Source organism: Ambystoma mexicanum, chromosome 8 (assembly GCF_040938575.1).
Source record: "Ambystoma mexicanum isolate Mex_15411 chromosome 8, UKY_AmexF1_1, whole genome shotgun sequence".
Classification (NCBI taxonomy): domain Eukaryota; kingdom Metazoa; phylum Chordata; class Amphibia; order Caudata; family Ambystomatidae; genus Ambystoma; species Ambystoma mexicanum.
Window position 1 is genome coordinate 784,838,436 of NC_090929.1, and position 15,753 is coordinate 784,854,188.

Sequence of the window (15,753 nt, forward strand, 5' to 3'; positions counted from 1 at the left end):
CAAGATTATAGGGCCACCTCTTTCGAAGAATGCAGCCTGTATCGCGCATCAATTTTCTTATTGACGAAAAGTCCAGAGTGTGGCTTTTCCCAGACTCTACAGACCTCGGCCAAAACTCCCTTCTGTAAGAACAGGCCGGTACGCTCCAAAGGAGACAGGGTGAACGCCCCCGAAAGCACACGCCCCTGCGGAACGGGTGCCTTGGGCAATGGAACATCCAATAGGCACATGTCCAGTACCCGGTCATGAAAAGTTCTGATAGAGCGGGGCTGGTCTTCGCTGTCCTGATCGCCCTGCGCATCATCCGACAGGTCAGGATCCTGCTGAACCGTGTCAGGCACCGCCTTGTCCACGGGGGACAATGGAGGCAAGGGCGGAAGGGTCGGGGGAGGCACTGTCGGCAAGGGCGGCGCCGGTGGAACCACCGGAGGAGCGGGTGGAGCCGGAGGCGCAGGCGAGCAGATCTCCCTAAAAAGACCCTTGAAATACTCTCTCATGGGGTCGGTACGCATGAGCGTCCGAAATTTGCTGAAAAAAGCTTCCTCCGGAGACGCTTTTGGAGCTGCCTGAGGAGGCCTCTAATGAGGAGTATAGTTCCAGGGAAGCAGAGTGGAGGGTTGCCAAGCAGGCCCATCCCCCAAGGTGCCCACAAAAATCAAGGGTGCCGAACCCACAGGCAATGAGATATTGTGCGGAAGGGTCATTCGAGCGTTCCAGTCGTAAACTGGACGAAACGGATGTGCACAAGGAATCTTATGTTCACCCACAGAACCAACACCTACACCTGATGCCGATGGTGTAGTTTTAGGGGAAGCGCCCAAAATGGCCACCGTGGTCGTGGCGGGAACGTCCGCCATTTTGCCGTCACCTGAGGGGAACTGCGACACGTGTGGAAGTGAGGCAGGGGTCCCAGACGGTGGATCAGGGGTCTTCATTTTAGCCTTTACACAAGGAACCTCGGCCGAGCCAGTTCTATGTGGCCTGGAATGTTTCTGCGACATACTAATAGCCAAACTAGCCTTCACAGGAAGGACCTTGGCACTGCCGGTGAAGGAGGAACTTCCACTCCTTGCCCCCTCAACAGTTCAGAGCGGGAACGGTGAGAAATGGCTTTCAACGACAAGGCCTTGTCGGGCCTCTCAGAAAAGTTGGTTTCCTTACCCTCTGTACAAGGGACCTCGGACCCAAGTCCGGTCACAGCCTTACTAGCGCAGGCCTCGAACATCCGTTCGGTAACACCAAGCCCAGCCAAGGCCTCGGGGCGCACCCCAGTACTTTTGAGGGAAGCCAACAGAGGCCTCAGAGCAAGCTCCAGTACCCCATGACTCAGTAGAACTAGGTCTACAAGCAGCCCCCACAGGAGTGGCCTCGGAGCGTACTCCGGTATCCACAGGCCCCTTACGGAGACCCTTGGAGAAAACTCTGGTACAATTATTAGGCCCAGAAGGCACCTCAGGGCAAGCCCTGGTGACAGAGCGGTCGACGCTCCTCCCGGCCTGGGAAGAACCCAGAAAGGTGTCTCCTGGCCCGGGTGCTCTGAAAAGTAAAGAACTTACCGGGCGTTTCTTTTTTGTCAATAAAAGATTGAAAATGCGAAGGAGGAGTACGTCGAAACTCCTCCTCCCACCGATCCAATCGACGTTGAAATGCCCGGACCGAAAAGGAATCACAATAAAACTAGGAGTCCCAACGGTGATCCGGACCCAATCACTCTAAACAAAGAGGATGGGGAATCCGTCCTCGCGAAGCGTCAATGACACAATGAACAATCTAGAAAGTCTAGTTTGAACGACAGACAGACTAGCACACGATCGCTAGCGAGAGCCAGAGAGGAGGAAAAAAGGTAAGAAAATCTTCCGCGGATGAAAGTGCGTCCAGTCCCGAACGAGCAGAGAAAAGGACTGACGGCCGATGCGGAGCCGAGATGGGCGGTGCTACGGCCGCGTGCCGGGCCCTGCGTAGAAAGAGAGGAAGGACTAACATGTTTGCAACATTTTGGATGCTTTTACAAAGTGCTCCGGTCCCGTCCCAAGTATGGAAGAAAGGGGACGGGACGTAGGAGTACTTTTAATTATTTGGGGGTGAACCCCAAAACCATTGAGTCCCAATTCCCAGAGCCAGCCCTTTATGTGCAAAGACCATGAGAGAAATTGTCTCCCCCTTCAGGGACATAATGTGTCAAAGCCTCTTTATTGATTTATTTATGCATTTGTTGCAGCGCACTGAACCCTTGGGTATCTAGACGCTAGTTACATTGTGAGACAAAAATAAAATACAGAGTACAGCGAATGCAAGAAACAAACTAGAAAACACAACGGGTGGGGGGTGTCATGGTGTCTTAGAAGTCTTGGTTCGAGGAGCAGGAGTGGAAGAGGGGAAGACAGTTATCTCAATGTCTTAGCTCGGGGGATCTTTTAGGCAAAAATACAAGTTTTTAGTTTTTTTCTGAAGGTCCCGTAGGAGGGTTCCTTTCTCAGGGTGATGGGGAGATTGTTCCAGAGTTTGGCGGCCATGACAGGAAAGCTCTGTCCTCCTGCAGTCTTTCTGGTGAAGGTGGGCACTCTGAAGAGATGGCTATATGTGGATCTTAGGGCGAGGGGGTGGGGGTGTATTTCTCCATCTGTTGTGATAGGTAGGCCGGGGCAGTGTTCATGGTGCATCTGTGTACGATGGAGAGGGACTTGAATTTAATCCTTTCATGGATCGGGAGCCAGTGGTCGTCTTTCCTGCCCTTTGTGGCGTGGTCATGTTTGGAGAAACCTAGGGCTGCTCACAGGGCATTGTTTTGGATGGTTTGCAGATTGCACAAGTTGCGTTCAGAGGTTCCTACAAAGAGCGTTCCATTAATCCAGTTTGGCTCTGGTGATGGCTCTGGCTATGGTGAGTTGGTTGGTTGTGGTGAGGAATGGCTTGCTGGCTTTGGAAGCAATGGCGTTGACCTGGCCAGAGAGATTGAGGGTGGCATCTATGGAGAAGCCCAGGGTTTTGGCTGCAGAAGATGTTTGGATCCGGTTGCCGTCAATGTCCAATGCTTTGTAAACTGGGTCATGCTGCGGAGATTGGAGTGACTGCCTACAATAAGGATCTCCATTTTGTCGTCGTTGAGGCATAACTGATGGGTTGCCTTCCAGTTTGGACAATGTCATAAACTGAGTTGATGGCTGTGGCATCCAGGTGATAAAAACCAGAGAGGGGGTGGGGGGGGGAATTTGGGCGTTGTTAGCATAATTTGTGTAGGGTATGCAGAGGGCATCTAGATGATCAAAAAAGGGTTTGGTATATATGTTGTACAGGGTTAGGGAGCTACAGAACCCTTGTAGGACTCCACAGGTTACTGGTGTCTGCGGGGCAGCATGGTCGTCCTTAAAGACACGGGATTATCTGTCTGCTAGAAAGGATCTGATCCAGTCTGTTGCTGCTGGGGAGAGGTTTTGCTATTGTGGTCGCAAATGGACTGGTGGTCGACCAGGTCGAATGCTGCTGATAGGTCCAGTATGAGAAGCAGGGCGAGTTTGCCAGAGTACGATATCGTCCAGCTGTTCTTTTAGGTCCAGTAAGGCGGTTTCAGTTCAGTGTCTTGGACAGAAGCCTGAATGGCATATGCCCAGGATGTGGTTGTCCTCAAGGTGTTGTTGGACCTGGATATATGCTGCGCGGTCGAGGAGTTTAAGGATGAAGGGTACAGTGGTGATGGGGTGTTAGTTAGTGGGGACAAGGGAGGTTTTTATTTACAAGCGGGAGGATCAAGGCTTCTTTCAAGACAGTTGGCAACGTTTTTGTTGCGGCGGCGGAATTGATGATAGATGCGATGATGGGCGTCAGCGTCTCGGCTCAGTCTTTAATGATAGGGGCCGGACAGACAGAGTTTTTATTCATCTAAAGTAGGAAATGCAAGGCAACAAGACTGTCTGTTACTAGCAGATGGTCACATATCAAATCACAACCAAACAGTAGTGTATTCGAACATGAAAGGATTCAATTCATATCCCGTTCGTCAGTTATATGGTAAATGTATTACTATTAAAAGAATCCACTAATGGAGTTAAAAATTCATAATACAAATGCAATATTGGTAAAAATAATTAACCAAAAAAAATCAATTGTAGACAATAAATGCCTAGTGCAAAAAATACAACACAAATCAGAAAAAACGACACATGCCTCGTAAACTCTCACACACCATATCCATACCAAATAATAACCTCTTGCATTGGGAGGGTTTGAGGCCTTTGATTATGTTTGTGACTTCAGGCGAAAGTCAAATTGGAGAGCGGGTCGTATGGTAGGAGGAGTGGGGGGCCAGGAGGTAGCTAGTGGTGTTTTGGCGAGGATGGCATGTTGCTTCGTGCAGATTTTCGCCTTGAAGGAGGCGATTTTCCCTGTGAGGGCTTCATGTACCTTGGTGCACCAGGTGCCATTTATGATGAGGTCTGAGGGAGGGGAGACTGGTGACTAGAGTTCGAATAGGATTGTGAAAAATTTGAATGTGTTGGATTGTGAATTGTTTATTCTGGCATTGTAGGTCCAGGCTTTGGCAGTGTGAATTGCTCTTTTGTGCTCTTTGGCTAGGGGTGTATACAGGGCTTTAGAAATTGTGGAAGGATCTTTTCTCCACACCGCCTATACTTATACTTCGATAACTGGCATCAACCAGATCTGAATCCAGTAAACTGGTCCAAGGCCAATCTCCTCTGATAATAGAGCGACATTTGTTTCCATGTGCAATAGAGCATTGAGGTACTTGGAGATAGCATGAGCAACTTTAAGAACACATTTTCAGTAGTTGCAAGGCCCTGTGCCCTGCAAAAACCCACATATCTGCCCCGTATAAAACAGAGGCTTTCACCTGACTTTTGAACGCCTCAGGAGCTGGAGTTATAGGACCCATGCCATGCCTTTGTGAAAATCTCCCCACAATTTCTTTCCATAATATTAGTTGTACTGATGTGAGCACCCCACTGACAATTTTTGTCAAACTTCATGCCCAAGTAATCATATGGAGCTTTCTCCTCTCGAATATACCCATCCACTTTGAGGTGCAAGGGGCCTCTAGAGGACTTGGGTTTGAAGACCATGACCCTTGTTCACTGCGTTCACTTCAAAACCAAAGTTCTTGTATTTCTTGCAGAATCTGTTCAATGTTGTCTTCAGCCCTGACAGGGTAGTTGCCAGAAGAACTGTGTTAAAACAGTGCAGATTATTGCCCAAATTAGGAGGATCCATGCTGGACACTAGATCTGTGATGATCTTGTGGAAGTAAAGGCAAAATAGCATCAGAGCCAGAATGCATTTCCGTCTTACCCATTTCTCGACATTGAAGGATGCGGTAAGCTCCCCTTTCCAGGCTCCCAGCGCACCACCGCTTTATTGTCAGTATAAAGAAGTCGAACAAGCTCTGGTAGATGTCTAGCTCTCTACACCTGCCACAGATGTACCTGTCGAACCCCAACAAAGGCAGGAATATTTATCGATTTATTGGGTATTTATAATGCACCTATACAGCAAATGATGTTTAAAGGTGCCACAAGACAAAAGAGGGGTGGGGGGGCAGGGATGAAGAACAACAAAAAACAGTCTTGCTAGGCCTTGTGTCATTCGATCATGCAAGTGCAGTAACATGGAGTGCCGCGGAGTGAAGAGGGGGGCCGGTCAGTTTTAGGCAGAAACCTGTGCAGCTCCCTTAGGGACCACTTCAAAAGGCTTAAGACTACAGGTGTTGGCAGTAAACCCAATTGGAAGCAGTCTGTACCACCCAGATTTACCTGGTAGCTGTGGCTGAGCAGCCAGACTTCTCTCAAGAAGGGTTAGACAGTATGACAATGCATTACTTACCGTAAAAGCATTTCTGATGGTTGTATCTGCTTAGATTCACATGCTGTGCATAGGTCCGACATCCAGTGGTCACTGCGGAGTATTGCATTTTGTTTTTCGTAGTCGAAAAGGGGACGTCGACAAGCCGTGTCTAACACTATCCCTATAGTGACGTGCGTTGTACCCACAATCCCTCACGCGTCGAGGTCCCTCTGTTTGTGTTTTTCTGCCCTGAGGGAGCCTTCTAGACGTGAGCGAGTACAGAAAAGAGAGAAATATAGGAAAGGATGTCTATGTTCCTTCCATCCGAGCGGGGAGGAAGGGCGGGCGCATGTGAATCTAAGCAGATACAATCATCAGAAATGCTTTTACGGTAAGTAATGCATTGTCTTCTGATGTTTGTTAATCTGCTTAGAATCACATGCTGTGCATAGACTAGCGAGCAGTACCCGGAGTTGGCGGTGGGTTATGAGAAGGAACAGTAGAGAAAAGATGTCTTAATACTGCCTGTCCCACCTGGGAGTCAGATCTAGAGTGTGCATCTAGACAGTAGTGTTTTGTAAAGGTGTGCACAGAACTCCAGGTAGCCGCTTTGCAGATGGACTCAAGGGGAACATTTGCAATGAATGCTATGGAAGCCCCAGTGCCTCGAGTGCAATGTGCTCTTGGCTTGAAGGGTAGTTCTCTCTTAGCAAGAGTGTAACAGAGAGTGATGCATTGTACAATCCATCTAGATATAGTGGACTTAGAGACTGCATCTCCTTCTCTTCCTGCTGCCACCGAGACAAAGAACTGATTAGTCTTTCTCAGTGTTCTGGTTCTTTCCATGTAGAACATGACAGCTCTGCGTACATCTAGTGTATGCAGACTTTTTTTCTCCCAAGCTGGAAGGGTTTTGAAAGAACGTTGGTAGTTCTATAGATTGGTTTACATGAAATTTCGAGATGAATTTTGGTGCAAACCTTGGGTGTGTGCGAAGAACCACCTTATCCTTGTGAACTGTTACGAAGGGGTCTAGTACAGAAAGAGCCTGTAGTTCACTTACTCTCCTAATGGAGGTGATAGCTATTAGGAAAGCAGTCTTAAGAGTGAGGTATTTAAGAGTTGCCTTGTGCATGGGTTCGAAAGGAGTGCCCATGAGTCTAGAAAGTACCACGTTTAAGTCCCATCCGGGAGCTGGGTTAGCTATCGGGGGGTGTATTCTCTTTACCCCTTCCATGAAGGCCTTGATAACTGGTATCTTCCACCACGACACTTTAAGTTGGGAAGTGGTGTATGCAGAAAGTGCAGCTAGGTGGACTTTAATGGAATTAAACACTAGACCTGAATCCAGTAAATGGGTCAAGTACAGAATAATGTTAGGGGCAGAGCAGTCAACCGGGTTGATATTCTTACTTCTACACCAGATGACAAAGCTTTTCCACTTGCTAGAATAGCAGTGGCGAGTATTAGGTTTTCTGGCTTCCCTGAGGATGTCCATACATCTCTGAGGGAGATGTAAATGTCCAAATTCTATGATCTCAGGAGCCAGGCTGCTAAGTTCATGGTCTGAGGGCATGGATGCAGTGTCCTGCCCTTGTCTTGTGACAGCATGTTGTACGGGCAGGGAAGTTTCATTGGGGGAGATAGGGACATCTCCATCAAGTGAGCGAACCATGGCTGCCGGGCCCACATTGGGGCCACTAGTAACATGGTAACCTGCTCCTGGTGCATCTTGTGCACCACTTTGTTGAGGAGGGGAGTCGGGGGAAAGGCGTAAACAAATTTCCCTGACCATTGAATCGACAGACCGTTCCCCTTGGACTGGTTCTGGGGGTACCTGGAGGCGTAACTTTGGCATTGTGAGTTCTCCAGGGTTGCGAACAGGTCTATTTCCGGGAATCCCCATTGCGTGAAGACGTCTAAGACGATTTCTTCATGCAATTGCCATTCGTACTCTTTGGGCAGGGGGAAGTCTCTGCTGAGTTTGTCTGCTAGCAGATTGAGTTCCCCTGGTACATGTTGTGATAGTAGGAACATGTTGTGTTTGAGAGCCCACTTCCATATATTTTGGGACAGCTTGGACAGTCCTGGAGAGTGAGTGCCCCCTTGCTTGTTGAGGTAGTACATGGCTGTGGTGCTGTCTGTGCGGACCATCACTGTCTTTCCTTGTAAGTGTTCCTGAAAGGCTTTCAGTGCTTTGAACACCGCTAGTAGTCCCAGCAGGTTTATATGCTTGGATGCTAAACTCGGAGTCCACACTCCGTGAGCAGTCTGATGGGATAGGTGAACCCCCCATCCTGTAAGGGATGCGTCTGTGGTTAGAGTGGCTTCCACTGCGGTTGTGGCAAAAGTTTTCCCTAATAACAGGTTTTCCTTTGTCCACCACCGTAGCGAGAGAACCAAGGCCTGCGAGACCACCACTAGATCGTCCCATTGTCCGCTGGCCTGACACCACTGGCTGTAAAGCCACTCTTGCATTGGGCGCAAGCGCGCGTGAGGTACCAAATAAATACATGACGCCATCATCCCTAGCAAGCGCATTGCTTTGCGTACCGTCACCTCTGGACCTGCCACATAACATGGGATCTGAAACAGCATGTTTTGGACCCTCTCGTTGGAGGGGAAGACGAGGCCGTCCTTTGTTCGAATTAGAGCCCCTAGGAATTGTTTGATTTGGCAGGGGTCTAAGCTGGACTTCTTTTCGTTGATGGAGAAGCCCAGTTGGGACAAAAGGTCTACGGTCTTTTGGGTATTGGAGAAGCATGTTTCGTAAGAATCCCCTGTTATGAGCCAGTCGTCGAGGTAAGGGTATACCGGGATGGATAACCTGCGCAGGTGGGCCGCTGCCACTGCCAGTACTTTCGTAAATACCCTTGGTGCAGATGCTATCCCGAAGGGTAGTACTCTGAACTGGTAGTGTTTGTTCTCCATCTTGAACCTGAGGTATTTTCTGTGCGCTGGCAACATTAAAATATGAAAGTATGCATCTTTCATGTCTAGTGTTGTCATGTAATCCCCCTGTGATAACAGTGGGATTATTTCCTGCAAGGTCACCATACGAAACCTTTGGGGTTTGACAAACTTGTTCGCTGGACGCAGATCTAATACAGGGCGCATGGTTAAATCCTTTTTGGGTACAAGGAAGTACACTGAATAAATACCTTCTGTTACCTGAGATAGGGGGACAACCTCTATAGCTTCTTTTTTCAGTAGCTCTTCTACTTCTTGAAGAATAGTGAGGTGTTCCGGTGTCATGCGTCGGTTCCGTGGGGGTCTGTATTTCGGGGAACCGTTGAATTCGATGCAGTATCCGTGGGCTATGGTGGATAATACCCAGCGGTCTGACGTTATTCCCTCCCATGCTGAAAGGAACGATGTTAGCCGGCCCCCGACTGGTGATGCATGGGAGGGGTGTGTTCTCTGAAAGACACAGGAGACCCCACACTTTGGATGGGGGTATTACTTGAAATTTGAATAACGGAAAAACATCCAAAGGAAACAATTTGAAAAAGGTGGTATCACGGATTTTATTAAACCTGATACTAATTTAATTTATCGAACAAATCATGATTGAATCTGCACTTGTAGAAACAATTTACATAGCAGGAAACAACTTTCATAAAAAAGACACATCTATATAATAAAAATCTACTTATTTAATCATCCAAGCATACAACCTCATCCATCCGTTAGACAAACCACTCATACTAAACACCACTCAATATAGAATTTAAAATCCATAAGAAAATTCATCACAGTTAATTCATCTGAAAAATTTATAGAAAAAATATTTGACGGGCCACAACAGATAACATCAGTGGCCTAGGCAATTAAGATGGGTTCCAGATTTTTCTGACCACGACCTCATCTTAATCCAAACTCAACCGGTTTCGACGTGTAGACTTTAGTGTAGTGAAGTCTTCATCAGGAGTAACAAAAGTATAATCTAACATAGAAAAGAAAAAGAAAAACACAGATGGGACACATCAATATATGCAACCCCTAAACTTGGAAAGAAAACATATAACATCAATAGTGAAAATAATAAGTATGAAGAAAAAATATAAAATAAACAATGGATAATCATATAAAAGAGCCTGCTTCCAACCCGGGGTAACTCCGGGATGGACCTGAGGTGTCTGGCAGAAAGTAGTGCTACCCTCTTGTATTGGTGTCTCTGGGAGGCAGATGAGGTGTGAAACCAGGCCAAGGCAGAGTCAGTGCTACAGATATACAAACAAATGACAAGGCCAATGTATGGAGCCTTCATTATTGCGGCCCATAACCAGAGCACAAGGGTCACATACTTAAGATTCAACTAGAAAAGGACCTAACAATGGCTAACAGTGGGCCAGAAAGTATATGTCCACTGTTGTGCGGCCTTGATATACAAACAAGTGACAAGGCCAATGTATAGAACCTTCATTATTGCGGCCCATAACCAGAGCACAAGAGTCACATACATAAGATTCAACTAAGGAAGGACCTAACAATGGCTAACAGTGGGCCAGAAAGTATATGTCCACTGTTGTACGGCCTTGACCGCAAAAAATATTAACTAGCCTTCATTCATGCATTGCGGTCCATGAACTTAAGATTCAACTAAAAAAGGGGGGGGGACCTAGCAATGGCTAACAATGGGCCAGAAGATATGTCCACTGGTGTACGCCCATGACCTCAAAAAATATTATATTAACTAACCTTCATTCGTGCAATAGAAAGCTGTACCTCTCTTCCTTTAATTATACGCTGGGTCCATTTGTACAAACTAGATGACAACGTCCCAGTAGAGGTTCCTGCAGATAACGAATATGTGAACGCCAAAGTTCCTCTCTGCAAGGTGTCAAAAGGCAAAGGAACATGTACACATAATCCAATTGGCTCCCACAGTACAGATCACGAATTTAGAATTAAAATTTAAGGTTTACAAGAATGGGCTAACAGGTCTTACCGAAAATGTCCGAGCGCTTGTTCAACCAGCGGCCATAAATGTGAAGATGACTCCCCAAATCCAGGGAGAGCTGCGCCTGATATTGTGTGGGCCTAAACACAACACAAACATTTAAGTGTGTGAGAAAGGACCCATTTGTTCTTACAATTATATCATTAACTGCACCCCAGGGAAACTACTGCAAATAAATAGAATCAGATCTTAAACCAGAGCCAGCTACTATGTGCAATGTCTAATTATTTACACAAATGCGGCTAGTCGGATGCGATTTACTGAAAAGCTTGCTATTTAAGGAGTTTAAAATAGGAAAAATGATCCTAAACTACTCAATATTTCAGCTCCACGCAATAAAAGACCCCAAGATATGGAGCTCCCTTCTATATGCAATAAAAGCAACAAGCAATTCGAAAAGCTACCGCGCAGCAGAGTATTTACCTTGCGTGAAGAAGCTCTCCGATTCTTACGGCAGCTGGTCACCCGTGTACCGGCTGGGTCCAATTGGAAGTGGCGTGCAACAAAGTGTCAACGTTTCAAAGATGTTTAATGTACGCATGAGAGACATCATGTGATCACGTAATCGGTCACGTGACCACAAGCTGAACTGGCCTACGTTCGAACTGGCCGTGCGATCTCGGAAAAAAGGGCGTGCGTAATTGGGCTACAAAAGAATGTACTTCATGACGTATCCACACGATCGTGAGGGAAGAAACATAATTAAAGCACGCAAAAATGTACTAAAAAAACATGAAATAATAACACGCACTACAGCGAAAGACTTAAAGAACGACAGTGTCAAATATATATGTGGGCAAGATTTTAATTTATACGCATTATAATAAGTGCTGAAAATATAATGATAGACATCCACATTTGATGTTTCTTTGCGACAGTATCTCATATACCCACGCATGAAAGCTTTTTTGGAATGCTATAAAAATTACAAATATGCTGGATCGCATTAAGGGACTCATGGTCCAAAGATATCAGATGTTATAGCGAGTAGTGTTTAGTTACTCGAATTCCATGGTTCCAGGGTATTAAGGCCCAATGTTAATGTTTTTAGATTAAATATCCACATTTGTTCTTTGTAATCTAGGTTTAATAGTTGGGATTGATTTTGTGCATATACTTTTTCTATGCAAAACCATTCCACCTGGTCAGCCGTATGACCCATCTCAATAAAATGGATGACCATTGGTGCATTGAGATTTCGAGTTCTGATCTTAGAACGATGTTCGTTAATACGGGTACTCACTTCTCTGGTTGTTTTGCCTACATAAAGCAACTGACATGGGCAGCGAATGGCATAAATGACATTCTTACTTTTACAAGTGGTAAAAGTACGGAGGGTCCACTTTCTGGTCTGTGATTCAAATGACATAGTTTTTTTAGAAAACTTACAGGCGACACATGAAGTGCAAGGGTAGTGTCCCACGCCGTAACTGCACAGAGATTGCAGATTTTGTTAAACATGCAGAGATTTTGGAAAAAAGACTATTAGAACGGGGATATCCTAAGAAACTTATAAAAAATTCCAAAAAGAGAGCTCGATATACCAACCGAGACCTTCTATTGACACCCAAGCGAGACATTGAAAAGAAAGATGAATTAGTATGTGTCTCAACCTTTTGTCAACATAGTAATGCTATTAGAGGTATTATCTTAAAAAACTGGCGAATTTTAAATACATCAGGAACATCTATACCCAGACCTCTATTTGCTTTCAAAAAAAGTAAAAATTTGAAGCAAAAGATTACTCGGGCCAGTAGAACTTTTCCTAAAGCGCATACAATTCGCGATACTAACTCTAACCCAGTGGTGGGACACTACCCTTGCACTTCATCAGAACTCGAAATCTCAATGCACCAATGGTCATCCATTTTATTGAGATGGGTCATACGGCTGACCAGGTGGAATGGTTTTGCATAGAAAAAGTATATGCACAAAATCAATCCCAACTATTAAAAAACCTAGATTACAAAGAACAAATGTGGATATTTAATCTGAAAACATTAACATTGGGCCTTAATACCCTGGAACCATGGAATTCGAGTAACTAAACACTACTCGCTATAACATCTGATATCTTTGGACCATGAGTCCCTTAATGCGATCCAGCATATTTGTAATTTTTATAGCATTCCAAAAAAGCTTTCATGCGTGGGTATATGAGATACTGTCGCAAAGAAACATCAAATGTGGTTGTCTATCATTATATTTTCAGCACTTATTATAATGCGTATAAATTAAAATCTTGCCCACATATATATTTGACACTGTCGTTCTTTAAAAGTCTTTCGCTGTAGCGCGTGTTATTATTTCATGTTTTTTTAGTACATTTTTGCGTGCTTTAATTATGTTTCTTCCCTCACGATCGTGTGGATACGTCATGAAGTACATTCTTTTGTAGCCCAATTACGCACGCCCTTTTTTCCGAGATCGCACGGCCAGTTCGAACGTAGGCCAGTTCAGCTTGTGGTCACGTGACCGATTACGTGATCACATGATGTCTCTCATGCGTACATTAAACATCTTTGAAACGTTGACACTTTGTTGCACGCCACTTCCAATTGGACCCAGCCGGTACACGGGTGACCAGCTGCCGTAAGAATCGGAGAGCTTCTTCACGCAAGGTAAATACTCTGCTGCGCGGTAGCTTTTCGAATTGCTTGTTGCTTTTATTGCATATAGAAGGGAGCTCCATATCTTGGGGTCTTTTATTGCGTGGAGCTGAAATATTGAGTAGTTTAGGATCAATTTTCCTATTTTAAACTCCTTAAATAGCAAGCTTTTCAGTAAATCGCATCCGACTAGCCGCATTTGTGTAAATAATTAGACATTGCACATAGTAGCTGATTCTGGTTTAAGATCTGATTCTATTTATTTGCAGTAGTTTCCCTGGGGTGCAGTTAATGATATAATTGTAAGAACAAATGGGTCCTTTCTCACACACTTAAATGTTTGTGTTGTGTTTAGGCCCACACAATATCAGGCGCAGCTCTCCCTGGATTTGGGGAGTCATCTTCACATTTATGGCCGCTGGTTGAACAAGCGCTCGGACATTTTCGGTAAGACCTGTTAGCCCATTCTTGTAAACCTTAAATTTTAATTCTAAATTCGTGATCTGTACTGTGGGAGCCAATTGGATTATGTGTACATGTTCCTTTGCCTTTTGACACCTTGCAGAGAGGAACTTTGGCGTTCACATATTCGTTATCTGCAGGAACCTCTACTGGGACGTTGTCATCTAGTTTGTACAAATGGACCCAGCGTATAATTAAAGGAAGAGACGTACAGCTTTCTATTGCACGAATGAAGGTTAGTTAATATAATATTTTTTGAGGTCATGGGCGTACACCAGTGGACATATCTTCTGGCCCATTGTTAGCCATTGCTAGGTCCCCCCCCCCCCCCTTTTTTAGTTGAATCTTAAGTTCATGGACCGCAATGCATGAATGAAGGCTAGTTAATATTTTTTGCGGTCAAGGCCGTACAACAGTGGACATATACTTTCTGGCCCACTGTTAGCCATTGTTAGGTCCTTCCTTAGTTGAATCTTATGTATGTGACTCTTGTGCTCTGGTTATGGGCCGCAATAATGAAGGTTCTATACATTGGCCTTGTCACTTGTTTGTATATCAAGGCCGCACAACAGTGGACATACACTTTCTGGCCCACTGTTAGCCATTGTTAGGTCCTTTTCTAGTTGAATCTTAAGTATGTGACCCTTGTGCTCTGGTTATGGGCCGCAATAATGAAGGCTCCATACATTGGCCTTGTCATTTGTTTGTATATCTGTAGCACTGACTCTGCCTTGGCCTGGTTTCACACCTCATCTGCCTCCCAGAGACACCAATACAAGAGGGTAGCACTACTTTCTGCCAGACACCTCAGGTCCATCCCGGAGTTACCCCGGGTTGGAAGCAGGCTCTTGTATATGATTATCCATTGTTTATTTTATATTTTTTCTTCATACTTATTATTTTCACTATTGATGTTATATGTTTTCTTTCCAAGTTTAGGGGTTGCATATATTGATGTGTCCCATCTGTGTTTTTCTTTTTCTTTTCTATGTTAGAATATACTTTTGTTACTCCTGATGAAGACGTCACTACACTAAAGTCTATACGTCGAAACCGGTTGAGTTTGGATTAAGATGAGGTCGTGGTCAGAAAAATCTGGAACCCATCTTAATTGCCTAGGCCACTGATGTTATCGGTTGTGGCCCGTCAAATATTTTTTCTATACATTTTTCAGATGAATTAACTGTGATGAATTTTCTTATGGATTTTATATTCTATATTGAGTGGTGTTTAGTATGAGTGGTTTGTCTAATGGATGGATGAGGTTGTATGCTTGGATGATTAAATAAGTAGATTTTTATTATATAGATGTGTCTTTTTTATGAAAGTTGTTTCCTGCTATGTAAATTGTTTCTACAAGTGCAGATTCAATCATGATTTGTTCGATAAATTAAATTAGTATCAGGTTTAATAAAATCCGTGATACCACCTTTTTCAAATTGTTTCCTTTGGATGTTTTTCCGTTATTCAGATGCATGGGAGGGGACCCGAATCTTCGGGTCATTTGTTGGTATTGGGCGTGGGGCCTTTGGGACTGGAACCGCGCCCTCTTCCTTTGCCACGACGTTGGCCTCTTTGACTGAACTGGGTGCTTTGGTTAGAGGGCCAGTTGGTAGCAGAGTAAAATTGCTGTTGGCTTTGCTGCTGGCGTTGGCCACGAAAGGAGCGTCTATTGCCATAGCTGCGTCTGTTAGGTGGCCTAGAAATTTGGTCAAGAGTCTTGATGGTATCAAACTCCTTCTTCGCATGTTCTAGGGCCTCATCAACTGCTTTTCCAAACAGATGTGTTTGTTCTATGGGCTTATTTATCAGGGAAGCCTGGGTTTCCGGTTTGAATCCCGAATTGCGCAGCCAGACATGGCGTTTGAGAAGTATTCCCTGAACCAGGGAACGGCCAGCTGTCTCTGCGGCATCTAAGGAGTTCTT

At 45.1% G+C, this 15,753-nt stretch overlaps 1 protein-coding gene across 2 annotated transcripts in view; it reads right to left on the bottom strand.

Moving 5' to 3' along the window:
• KIFBP (kinesin family binding protein) overlaps nucleotides 1-15,753 on the bottom strand; it is a 640,932-nt gene that overhangs the window by 380,500 nt on the left and 244,679 nt on the right. The gene's annotated exons all lie outside the window — the stretch shown is intronic.